General features: G+C 43.5%; 1 protein-coding gene across 1 annotated transcript in view; it reads right to left on the bottom strand.

Annotated features, from left to right (window-relative positions):
* Nucleotides 1-12,070, bottom strand: part of tmtc2b (transmembrane O-mannosyltransferase targeting cadherins 2b) — a gene marked incomplete at its 3' end in the record, with an annotated part of 96,751 nt that overhangs the window by 33,672 nt on the left and 51,009 nt on the right. The window lies entirely within an intron of this gene.

The following is a 12,070-nucleotide window of genomic DNA, read 5'->3' as shown; positions in this document are numbered from 1 at the left end:
ACCAGACCAGGGACCAGAGCAGAGTCCAGACCAGTAACCAGACCAGTGACCAGACCAGAGTCTGCCCTCGAGGGCCGAAGTCCTGCAAGTGTTAGGGGTTTTCCTGCTGCAACACACCTGACTCACATCAGACTTAATCAGCAGACTTGTTCAGAGCTTGATGTCAAGAAGCAGGAAAACTTGGAACACCTGCAGGTCTGCGGCCAACAGGACAGTTGCCCACACAGACCAGATCCCAGACCAGATCCCAGACCAGAGACCAGACCAGAGTCTAGAGCAGAGTACAGACCAGATCCCAGACCAGATCCCAGACCAGAGACCAGACCAGAGTCTAGAGCAGAGTACAGACCAGATCCCAGACCAGAGACCAGATCAAATCCCAGACCAGAGTCTAGAGCAGAGACCAGTCCAGATCCCAGACCAGATCCCAGACCAGAGACCAGACCAGAGTCTAGAGCAGAGTACAGACCAGATCCCAGACCAGACTCTAGAGCAGAGACCAGTCCAGATCCCAGACCAGAGACCAGACCAGAGTCTAGAGCAGAGTACAGACCAGATCCCAGACCAGAGTCTAGAGCAGAGTACAGACCAGATCCCAGACCAGAGTCTAGAGCAGAGACCAGTCCAGATCCCAGACCAGAGACCAGACCAGAGTCTAGAGCAGAGTACAGACCAAATCCCAGACCAGACTCTAGAGCAGAGTACAGACCAGATCCCAGACCAGAGTCTAGAGCAGAGACCAGTCCAGATCCCAGACCAGAGACCAGACCAGAGTCTAGAGCAGAGTACAGACCAAATCCCAGACCAGAGTCTAGAGCAGAGTACAGACCAGATCCCAGACCAGAGTCTAGAGCAGAGACCAGTCCAGATCCCAGACCAGAGACCAGACCAGAGTCTAGAGCAGAGTACAGACCAAATCCCAGACCAGAGTCTAGAGCAGAGTACAGACCAGAGTCCAGACCAGACTCTAGAGCAGAGACCAGTCCAGATCCCAGACCAGAGACCAGACCAGAGTCTAGAGCAGAGTACAGACCAGATCCCAGACCAGAGTCTAGAGCAGAGTACAGACCAGATCCCAGACCAGAGTCTAGAGCAGAGACCAGTCCAGATCCCAGACCAGAGACCAGACCAGAGTCTAGAGCAGAGTACAGACCAAATCCCAGACCAGAGTCTAGAGCAGAGACCAGTCCAGATCCCAGACCAGAGACCAGACCAGAGTCTAGAGCAGAGTACAGACCAAATCCCAGACCAGAGTCTAGAGCAGAGTACAGACCAGATCCCAGACCAGAGTCTAGAGCAGAGACCAGTCCAGATCCCAGACCAGAGACCAGACCAGAGTCTAGAGCAGAGTACAGACCAAATCCCAGACCAGAGTCTAGAGCAGAGTACAGACCAGATCCCAGACCAGAGTCTAGAGCAGAGACCAGTCCAGATCCCAGACCAGAGACCAGACCAGAGTCTAGAGCAGAGTACAGACCAGATCCCAGACCAGAGTCTAGAGCAGAGACCAGTCCAGATCCCAGACCAGAGACCAGACCAGAGTCTAGAGCAGAGTACAGACCAAATCCCAGACCAGACTCTAGAGCAGAGTACAGACCAGATCCCAGACCAGAGTCTAGAGCAGAGACCAGTCCAGATCCCAGACCAGAGACCAGACCAGAGTCTAGAGCAGAGTACAGACCAAATCCCAGACCAGAGTCTAGAGCAGAGTACAGACCAGAGTCCAGACCAGACTCTAGAGCAGAGACCAGTCCAGATCCCAGACCAGAGACCAGACCAGAGTCCAGACTAAACAGAGAAGCAGTATTTAGCTGTTATTCTGCCAACAAACTGCCACTGGAGATTAAACTCATGTAAATGCTAAATGGACTTGTACTTATGAAGCACTTTTCCAGTCATGCTGACCACTCAAAGCGCTTTACACTACTTGTCACTTTCATCCATTCACACACACATCCTACACACACATTCTACACACTCATAGACCCTCAATAGGCACATTGGAGGCAACTTGGGGCTCAGTTCAGGGTTTGAGGGTATATTTTTGTCCTTCAGTGTTTTGTCCAAGGACACTTTGGCATGTAGTCAGAGGAAGCCTGGAATGGATCTTCCAACTTTCCATCTGAAAGACAACTGATCTTCGTTCTGAGCTACAACCTAATCCTGGTTTTAAATCCTGGTTAAAAACATTGATCTTTTTCTGGCCTCTCCAGATGAGATCTGCAGCACCTGGTCCACCTCAGCGCCGCCTCTCAGCGATGTGCATCACTGCCTCGCCTGTCTGCTGTCATTCAGTCCATATCGTTGCTTTAAATAGTTTGAAATGAATTATTTACATGATTATCATTTTTGCAATGTCTTAAAACTATTGATGAACGTTCCCTCTGCATCCTGCTGCGATGCTGTTGATGTTTTATGTGCAGAACATTGAACTGCCTTGGAAACTCGACTTGCCGAACGTCTTGGATACGTTTACGCCCATCAAGAAAATCACAGCAATCACCTTTTTTTCTGTTTTCTTTTGTTACTTTTAGGCTGAAAGCAAACCCTGAATCAGTTCATTGATTGTTTAAATGGAAAGTGACCTTACAACGGCTTTCTATCCACGCATACTTTTCCTTCAGACCTCATGGTCTGCACGCACGAAGCAAAATAAACGCAGCTTTAGGAAGTTCATTCATCATATTACAGACTTAATGTTAACACACTTTCCCAATTTCTTATGAAACATTTACAGTGTGTTTGGTTGTTTAATAATTTGTCAGCAAAGCACTGATGGATGATGGGATATACTTCCACACAAAGCTGCTCGTATGTTCGGACGACATCACCTTAATTCCAGCGTTCGGTCACGTCAACCAGAAGCAACTTCAACAGTGAAGAAGAAGAAGAAGAGTGATGGAAAACAATATGGAATCTATATTTCCAGGCATCACATTACTAAATGTTTGCTCCTATATTGTCATTTCAATGAAAAGACAAACAAAGGAGACAATAAAACGTCAGATGCTATAAATCTCAGAGGATGTGATCTTTTTTAAGCTTCTGAAGCCAAAGGCCAGAAGTATGTCTCATCTGTGATCATAAACATCTCTGCACCGCTGCTTTGGGCTGTACTATTGATTGGCTCGCCTGTCTGCTGTCATTCACAGAGAGAAGGGCTTCATTAGCCTGCGGGGACAGCCAGCGACGGCTAATGATTACTGCGAAAGCGAAAACTTGCTGCCTGATGGGGAAAATTAGGCCGGAAACGAAAAAAAAAAATGCCACAAGAAGACCATAAAAAGAATGGCTCATTAAATCTGTTTCTGTAGTAAATATGACTAAATGAAGTCACATATTCTGTTCATAAATCCTGGTGAAGAAATTTCAACAGAATTTAGGAAAATGTCAGAAGGATAAAAGGTCAGGTCTGTCAGCACCCCGAGGAGAGATCTGACAGTGACCTGAAATGATTTAGCATCTCCAGGGGATGTGCCAGAGTACGCCATGTCTGAGGAAGTTGTTCCGTTGCCTGGCAACAAAAGGTCAACGTTTCAATCCAGATCACTTTTTCTCATTAATCTGAGCAAAGGCAGGAAGGGCTCTGACTCCCTCTGGAGACCCCGGGCGCAATACCAGGCCGAAGATACTAAAGAATATGTGAAGTATTATCATTAGATGCTGTTAAGCAGCAGTTAATTAAGGGTAAATGACAACGGTGCCGTTCAGGGATACGAGTCAAACAAGCGCACAACAAGCACGACAACACAAAACTGTGAGGTTGATCCACGGAATACCAATTATCCCAATGCTGAAAGCGAAGAATGTCAAGTACTAACATCTGTCTGTGGAAGTTTACTGAAGTGAGAAGAGAAATAGAGAAACCCTGCTGTCTGTAAGATGTAACAGTGTCTCTGCATCATTTTAATAAGACCTGAGAGACAGAGGAATGCTGCATCTATGTCCCTGCTCTTTGTAGAAGCCAGGGAGGTGCGCACAAAGCAGATTAAATACATCTGCAAGCAGAAGAAACAGACTTCTCATGTGCAGATAAATATTTTGTTTGTGCACTTGCCCAGATTTAGATATCCATCTCGCTAATGTGATGCTAGCAGCTCGTAAGCATTCAGCTTTAGCACCAGAAAACTGCAACACAAAGTCCTGCTTGTCTTGGGTTTTTTACAGATTAAATAAATGAGATCTATTGTGTTAATCAGACACCTGTTGAGTCAACAGAGAGCCGCTTTTCTTTGTCTCGTAGCTGCACTGAACATTAATGTTTAACACACCTGAATGAGGTGGATCTCACAACTTTCTGCAAGAAGTCTCAAAATGTCAAACCTTTTGCAGTCCAGCTGCCTCCAGTTACTAGTATTCTATTAATACCGATTACCTGTTGTATTATCATCATCATGTGTAGCAGGCAATAAAATGCATGACTGAAGCCAAAGCAGGTATTTAGTGAATAAACATCAGAAACATTAAAAACACACAGTCCTGCAAAATAACCGGTTTATACGGCTCAACTTCAAAAGCTGTCAACTGAACTTCAAACTAACTCTAAGGAAGGATGAATAACTGCAGATTGCCTTTGCGTAAAGTTTCCCAGGTTTCAATCTGCACCTCGAATCCCTGGCTGAGATCACAGAAGCCCTGCAGCTTCTACACAGAGGCTAGATGGACAGAAGTTGTCTGTGAGGCCCTGTATTATGTACAGACTTTGCTATGGAGGGGCTTAGGGACTGGTGTTAATACTCCTCAGTCGCTGCTCCGGGGAGATCCAGCTCAGATTTACAAGGATTTTCAACGGGCTTTCAAGACAACAGCCTAGTCCAAACACAAGCTTAAAACACATCCCTTCAGGGCTGGCTTACAGCAGGAGAGAGCAGAGGTAAAAAGTTTCCTCCATGTTTCACTAAAAACGTGTTGTATGAGCAGACCCCGCTGACAAACTCCAAATCAGACACACCCTGACTTGTGCTGCACCTTTGATTGCACAAATCAGTTCAGCTCCCGCTCTGATGAGGACACCGTGCAAAGGCCAAAGACTTGGCATGTGTGTTTTATTTGCGTGTACACACACCTCTGAGAAGCTGAAAGGGCTGCTACTGGCGCTGCTCTGGAACCGCTCCCAAACACACTCATTCATACCTGGCACTGTGACAAACAGATATGTCATGTTGACTCTTCCCAGACTCAGCACACGCTCGTACACCGCCACCTTAACCACCTCCATTTGTCAGTGCCGTGGCCTGAGGGGGGGGGGGGTTCATTTACATTCTTGCGCTGCACTTGCACATATCAATGTTTCTGTGCAGGACAAAGTCTTATGGCAGGACTGAAAAACATCAAACTGTCCTTTGATTTGACTTCAGTAGATATCTGTAACTTCAAACTCATGTCTGACATCATCAAACATGTTGACTTTCATGAGAAATCTGTGAGCTGCAAGCTTCCAGAAATGTGCTTGCGGGGGGGATATATTGCAGAGGGACAACATCAGCCTCTTGTCTATTATTTCTTGAATAAACAAACATGTGAATCTTCCACAGCAAGCCTGCAGCTAAAATGCATGCTATTGAAAAGCATAAGTTCAATCACCGGCCGGCCAATCGCTCGGCGGCGGCTGCAGCCCTGTAATGCAGGAAAACACGAGCCTTCCAGCTTTGTGTCTTTTGTGAATAATCCAGTTTAGTCTGAAATAAGTGGTTTGGCACAACCTGGTAGGAGGCATGAGGGCAGTGTTCTTTCCTTCTCTTTTGTGCTTCGGGCACAATCAGCTCTGAGCTGCAACAATTAAGGCTTTATCAGAGAGGCATGTGCATTAAATATCCTTTCAGATGAAATGCAAAACAGGCTAATTAAGGAAACCATGTTTTTTCTGCCTCTACAATCTGGGTTGGTTCATTTGAGTGAGAGGAAAACTAAAAGGGTTTTTTGTAAGTGAACGTTTGCAGAAAAATAAAGTGGAATGAGCTGAAAGAGAAATTTACTCTCTTCATTTGGGGAAAGTGTATTTTATATAAAATTGTCTGCTGCACACATACATGTACCACGTCTCAAAAACATTCTGGGAAAATCCACCACCGAATACGTCTAACAAGCTCATCAAAGTGCAGGACCACGACCGCCTCACACACCAGCGAGCACCTGGGAGAAAATCCTGTGAAAAAGCGGTGCGTCTGACCTATCCCCCCCCTCTTCATCATTACTGAGATCAATTGTCTGCAGAGGGCCTTTCATCAAGATCCTGCCTTACACTGATAGACTTGTAATGGAAGTGAAAATGAGCTCAGGGTACCAATCAGAGCGTACTACAACCTTCAAAGCCTTCAGACAGAGACACACATACACACACTGAAAGCTCAAATTTGGTAAGCACACCAGAATCCCCTGGATGTCTGCATAAATCTTTCTACGGGTTTGATGGATGGATATAAACTCTCCTTGTGTCCTTGCTCCTGAAATGCAGGAACAACTAATCATCCTTGAACCACAAATTCACCATCTATCTCTTCTCCTTCTTATCAGCTGCTGTGATCCATTGAGACAGTAAATTACCACTGGCTGTTAAAAACCTGTTTATTAGCACGCAAAACAAGATAAGAGCCTAATTACTCACTTCCTAACAACGTGCTATGGACCAGCAGCAGCTGCTGGCACATGATGGCAAATTCTAAATAGGCAATCACAACTTGCTCTCGAGCAAAATGTGGAAATTGTTGCATTTTGTTTTTACATATTTACTGCAGGAAGAAAAATTCTTTAGTCATAATTAGCAAGAAATCTTAGAGTGCATTGCCATCTGTTAGACCCGGTCCGATTGGGGACTCGGCTCAGGTGTAGGGGGGTGTATCCATGCGGACCGAGATTGTGTTCACGCTGCCCTTTGGTCAAACCAGTCAAACCATTAGAATAATATATCCCCATTCCCACCAGAGGTGGCGCTGCACTAGTATTTAGCAGAAGAGAGGACAAGACCGGCATGAAGAAGAAAACTCCACCAGTTAAACATGGAGACCAAACTATGGCTGTTTTGGGTTTTTATTGTGTCCTATGCAAGTATACTGCAGAAATACACTGCAACAATGGACGCAGTATGAACACCAGACGAGGCCGAGGACCCTTAAAGTTGAACTATTATGTGCATTTCAGGCTAATTTATTTTTATTTCTGAAACCAGAAGGGCTGGGATTGATCCAGTTATTGTCACAAATGGCTTTATTTACTTCAGACCGACCCTCTCCGCAGGCTTTCAGATCAGCCTGTGGGCAAAACGAGTGGATGGAGACTCTTCCGCATTAAGCCCCGCCTCCCGCCACTGCACTACATCGGGAGCGCGCATCGCAACTGCTTTCGCCGTCATTGTAACATCTCATAAACAGAAGGATTAGGCTAATATAAACTCAATAAAAAAAAACAAAATACAATGTCAACACATAGCATACCGCCCTACATGTTGGAACCTGAATCAGAGCCTGAAAACGAAGTGGAAAACAGCAACCCACACCAACGAATGCAGCAGGATGTCTCTCTTTGGTAAACTCACCAGCCATCGTTGGAAATAACTTTATCCCACGTTTTCCACCCGCCTGATGTATTTGTACATGCCCTTGTTAACCAGTAGAAGGTAACCAATCACCGAACCTTATCCCCCGGGACGTCACAAGGATTTCCAAGTAGAAAAAAACTTTCTAAAACGACGCGTTTTTTGTCGCCATGGAAACCGAAGGAGAGAGTGCTGGAACTCAAACTCAAACTCAAACATGCGTTTAGGTGATAAAAAAACAGTGCTGTTCACATGTCTGATGAGGATTCAACACTGTAAAACTGTAGAAAGCTCAGAAAACTCCAAATACCATAATAGGACCCCTTTAACGCCATCGCTATGGATTTACCCACAATGCAATGCTATGCCACATGCAGGAAGGGATTTATTTTGTAGTCCGTTCCCTGTATTTGGTCCACAGACCGATATCTGTGTATGTAGTCTGCTTCTTTGGTCTGAAACAGAATTCACATTTCCCCAAACAAAGCGGACTTTCTGAACAAACGGACGAGGATTCGGATCAAAAAGGCTGATGTGAATGTGACCTTAGTTAGCGTCCCATGTGGCTGCAGCAGAAACCTCTATATGTCAATGCTTCCTACAGCATCGGCATATGGCATGCCGGCAACAGCACTTGTCATCTCAGTGGCTAGCTATAGCTAGCTAGCAGTTATGCTAACATATGCATGGTGTAGTAATATCTATACAAACTATAATCATTCATTAAATCTATCTGGACAGAAAAGCTATGTAACAGCTTAAATATAAATATTATTATGCCATTTTAAAAGGTTAAAAGTTGTATTTCATGTTGGAGAAAATGTTTGCACTTGTTTCCAGACTTTATGCTAGGCTTAACTAGCAGCTGGTTTCAGCTAAATGTTTCAAACACAGAAGAGTTGAAGCCTTTTCTTTGCTTTAAAGGAAAACTTATAAGACTGAGTTTGATAAATATAAAGCAAAAATAAAAAAATAAAAAACCACAAAGGCATTAGGCATTACTTTCCAGAAGATACTGAATGTAGAGGCTACAGCTAACTGTAACCCTAAGGGACATTTAATAACAGATCCTGTCAACATTTCAGACAGATGATTGTGTAGCTCTACTCTCTTTGCAGCGTTTACATAAAGTCAAGTGACCCGCTGCTAGGTGGAGGGTCACATGAAGGGAGAGGTCGTGGTGTCAAACCCCAAAGCGGACCCTCCTCAAACTGCTCATGATCAAAGCTTTTAACCCGCATGAACTCATCTGAAAGCCTCTGGAGTCAGCGTGGCTGGCTGGCGGTTCACCCAGAGCACAAATATGAGCGAGGATCCACCTCAAAACTGCAGCCGCTTGAAAAAACACCAGTCTTAAGCAGGAATTTGCTGAAATTAAAAACTTGGTTTTGATGAAAGGTGAAAGAATTTAATATATGTCATCTCCAAGTTCAAGTGAAGGAGCCGTGAGACCACAAAGAAGGCGAGAGAAATGCTAGAGATGAATACGCACAGCACTGTTAAACGGCTCATCTCAGAAGTCCCACTGCAGAAAAAAAGAAGAACCGACATCTAAATGTACATGAAGAAAGCAAATAAATCTGAGAGAAACTTTCCAACCAAGATGTTGTAGAACATGCCAGCTCATGCTGTCTTGGTCAGCTTTTATTAACCATAATCACTGAACCAACATGGGATTCATTTTCTTTCAAAACCTTCACTCAACGTTCCAGCTCGCTTCACTGCTTCACTTAAACTCTTAAACACTCATTTCAGATGAGTGCTACTCACACAACATGTCATCTTCTCATGCTGAAACCACATGACCTTCATTAAGTAGTCAGAAGAGGCTTTCCTCCTATATGCGCCGTAATCGGGGCGCATTTATTTTGTCATCAGCTGCAATCAGACATCTATAGATCTGTAATGGCATCGGAAAAAGAGACATCTGTGTTCAGGAGGCGCGCGTCTCTGGAGGGGATGAAATCTCAGGTTTCAAGGAGGAATACGTTATGGGTGGGAAAGATAAAGTAGAACCTGACAAAAAATTACAATTATGTAAATAAATTATGGAAAATCCTCCAATTTGCCAAATTCTAAGTCAAAGTTAGGATTTTAAACTGTGAGCTAAACTTTCCAAACATGAAAGCAGTTGGTGTACGAATTGAACTTCAACCTAACAAACCAAATTCCCACAAAGTGGGAAGAAAAATGTCTTTACAGTTTTGATTTGAGGTTTTTCAAACAGTTTTGCGGGGGTCACACAGCTTGCAGCAAAGTCAAACATTAATATTCAAAGCAGAAAACATGAAACGACTCCAAATTAATCTTCATTATTTCTCAGAACAATCCATACTCACATCCTCACCAACGGCTCCAACAAGCCAAACAGTAAGAATGACAATGGAAAACCAAAGTCACCTCAAACCCTTAACATTTCAGAGGATATTTATTGAGTGAAACCACAGTAATGGTTTGAAAATAAACCTTGTGTTCCTGATTTCTGGTCTTTCATTTCCCATATTTATTTGGACTGTGAAGGCCAACGAAGCTGTGTGTGTGTGTGTGTGTGTGTGTGTGTGTGTGTGTGACCACTATTGAGAAAAAAATGCTGATTTAAGCTTGAAAAAAAGGATGAGTTTTTGGTTGACCAAAAATAAAAACTGTCAAGGTATTGAAAAATAAATAGAATACAAATCAAATGCTGTTGCCAGTTGAACTAGATTTGCCCTGTAAGTGCTTGGATTCAGTCATTACTATGCATTTGGGAGATTAAAGCCGTCATTCTGCTGTGTTTCCGGAGGCGGTAAGCTCCCGCAGTGGGCCAGCCCATGAACTGATGAAACAAAGCCAAAGCAGAGATCCGAAGCTGAGCAGATGGACTGTCAGAGGGACGTCACATACTGCATGCAGAAAATTGCTCCAACTGCATTTTTCCGTCCCTGAACCACTTTTTGAAAATAGCTCTCTGGTGTGTCATGTTACAGTTGACCACCAGATCTCAGTGACACCATAACATTTGTTGCTGTTTATACTGGCGAGTAACAAGCATGAGAGACGCTGAGCCAACGTCCAGTATAAAGACGACTTGTGGTGTGAGATGAAGACTTGCAGCGGCTGCCAAAACCTTGAATATTTCTTCACAGAAAAATGAAAGAGAGCCTGTAGAGTTTAAGCTTTGCACTTGTAAGAAACTAAGACTTTTTTTCCCTTAAAAGCTAAAAAAAAATGTAGAAAGAAATATGCAACAAAAGAGTTCGCTGATGTCTACAATTGACCAAAGACGCAACTTCACATGGCTTCGTCTAGATTTCAGCTGTTTAGGATTTCTAAACGCAAATGAAAATGATAAATGTTTAAAAAAAATCACAACATTCACTGGAAAACTGCAGAATCAGTTGTAGTTTCCAGAAGAGATTCTTTGTCTAGGAAAGCACCTGCATGTTTTCCTTCGGGGTGTTGATCTGCAGCCCATTTTTTCCATTAGATTTCCTGCTAATTTCAGTGCCTGTACAGAATAAAAGTTAAGTTGTGTGCCCAGAAGAGATGACCTGTTGTGCTTTGATCAGTCAGAAGGAAGGATTTAATCAATGAGAGACTCAATACGACTGATATTTCCTTGTTTAAAGATCCCAGCTTGAGGAGGAGCCTGTATCCATGTTTACAACTGGTAGATTGTCCCGTGTGGCTTCGCTTCACTGCTGCGATAATCATTCCAGTGTGTCACAGTGGAGAAATCAGAACTGGGCGTGGGCCAGAGCTCTTTTAGTCAGTGGTGATGACTGTTTAAGGAGAAAAAAAACTGCAACTCAGCAACTAAACAAGAAAAAAAGGAAGAAAAACGTGAGTGTGAGAAGAGAAGGAAGGAGAAAACAGCTTGGCTGAGTTTTAATGTCAGAAATCAGCTTGTGCTTGATGTGAAAGGAAACTGAAACCATTGCATTGCGAGAGATCCCTGGATGCTCGTAAATCACCTGCTTTAAATACTAGCCGAGCATGAAATCTGAGACGGCAACGGCAGATCTGAGCTGACATGCAGAGGCTGAGAAATGAAAGAAATAATGTTTTTGGAGCAGTTTGGAAGCATAACGATGGGCCGATCTGGTCAGGGATTATTTTCTTTGCATAAATCAGAGAAACGACACTTTCCTAAGTCTTTATATCACTTTAAAATTCAGTTTATAGACATTTCTTTGGTTTTAGCAGAGTAGCAAATGTTTTCTGTATTTATAAGCAACTTTCAAGAACAGTCCTCCTGTGGGGGAGTCATCAATCACAGCTCCTCCTCCTCCTCCTCCTCCTCCTCGGTACACATGCAGGTGCATTAATGCAAATAAATGTTTTTAATTGGTTGCTTATTGACAAAAGTGAAAAAAAAAACTTCACTTATTCAGAAGATATGACAATGAAACAAATCATAAATCTTTTTTGTCATTTTCCATCACAAATCAGTTTTATCTGACATAATCAAACTGACGGCTCGAACCCTGTGTTTAGTTTCTGTTTTCACTTTTTGAGTTATAATGCTAAAAAAAAATTTAAAAAAACCCTAAAAAACAA

Source organism: Telmatherina bonti (assembly GCF_933228915.1).
Source record: "Telmatherina bonti genome assembly, chromosome: 2".
NCBI lineage: Eukaryota > Metazoa > Chordata > Actinopteri > Atheriniformes > Telmatherinidae > Telmatherina > Telmatherina bonti.
Note: the sequence above shows the minus strand (reverse complement) of the source record. Positions and strands in the feature narration are given on the sequence as shown.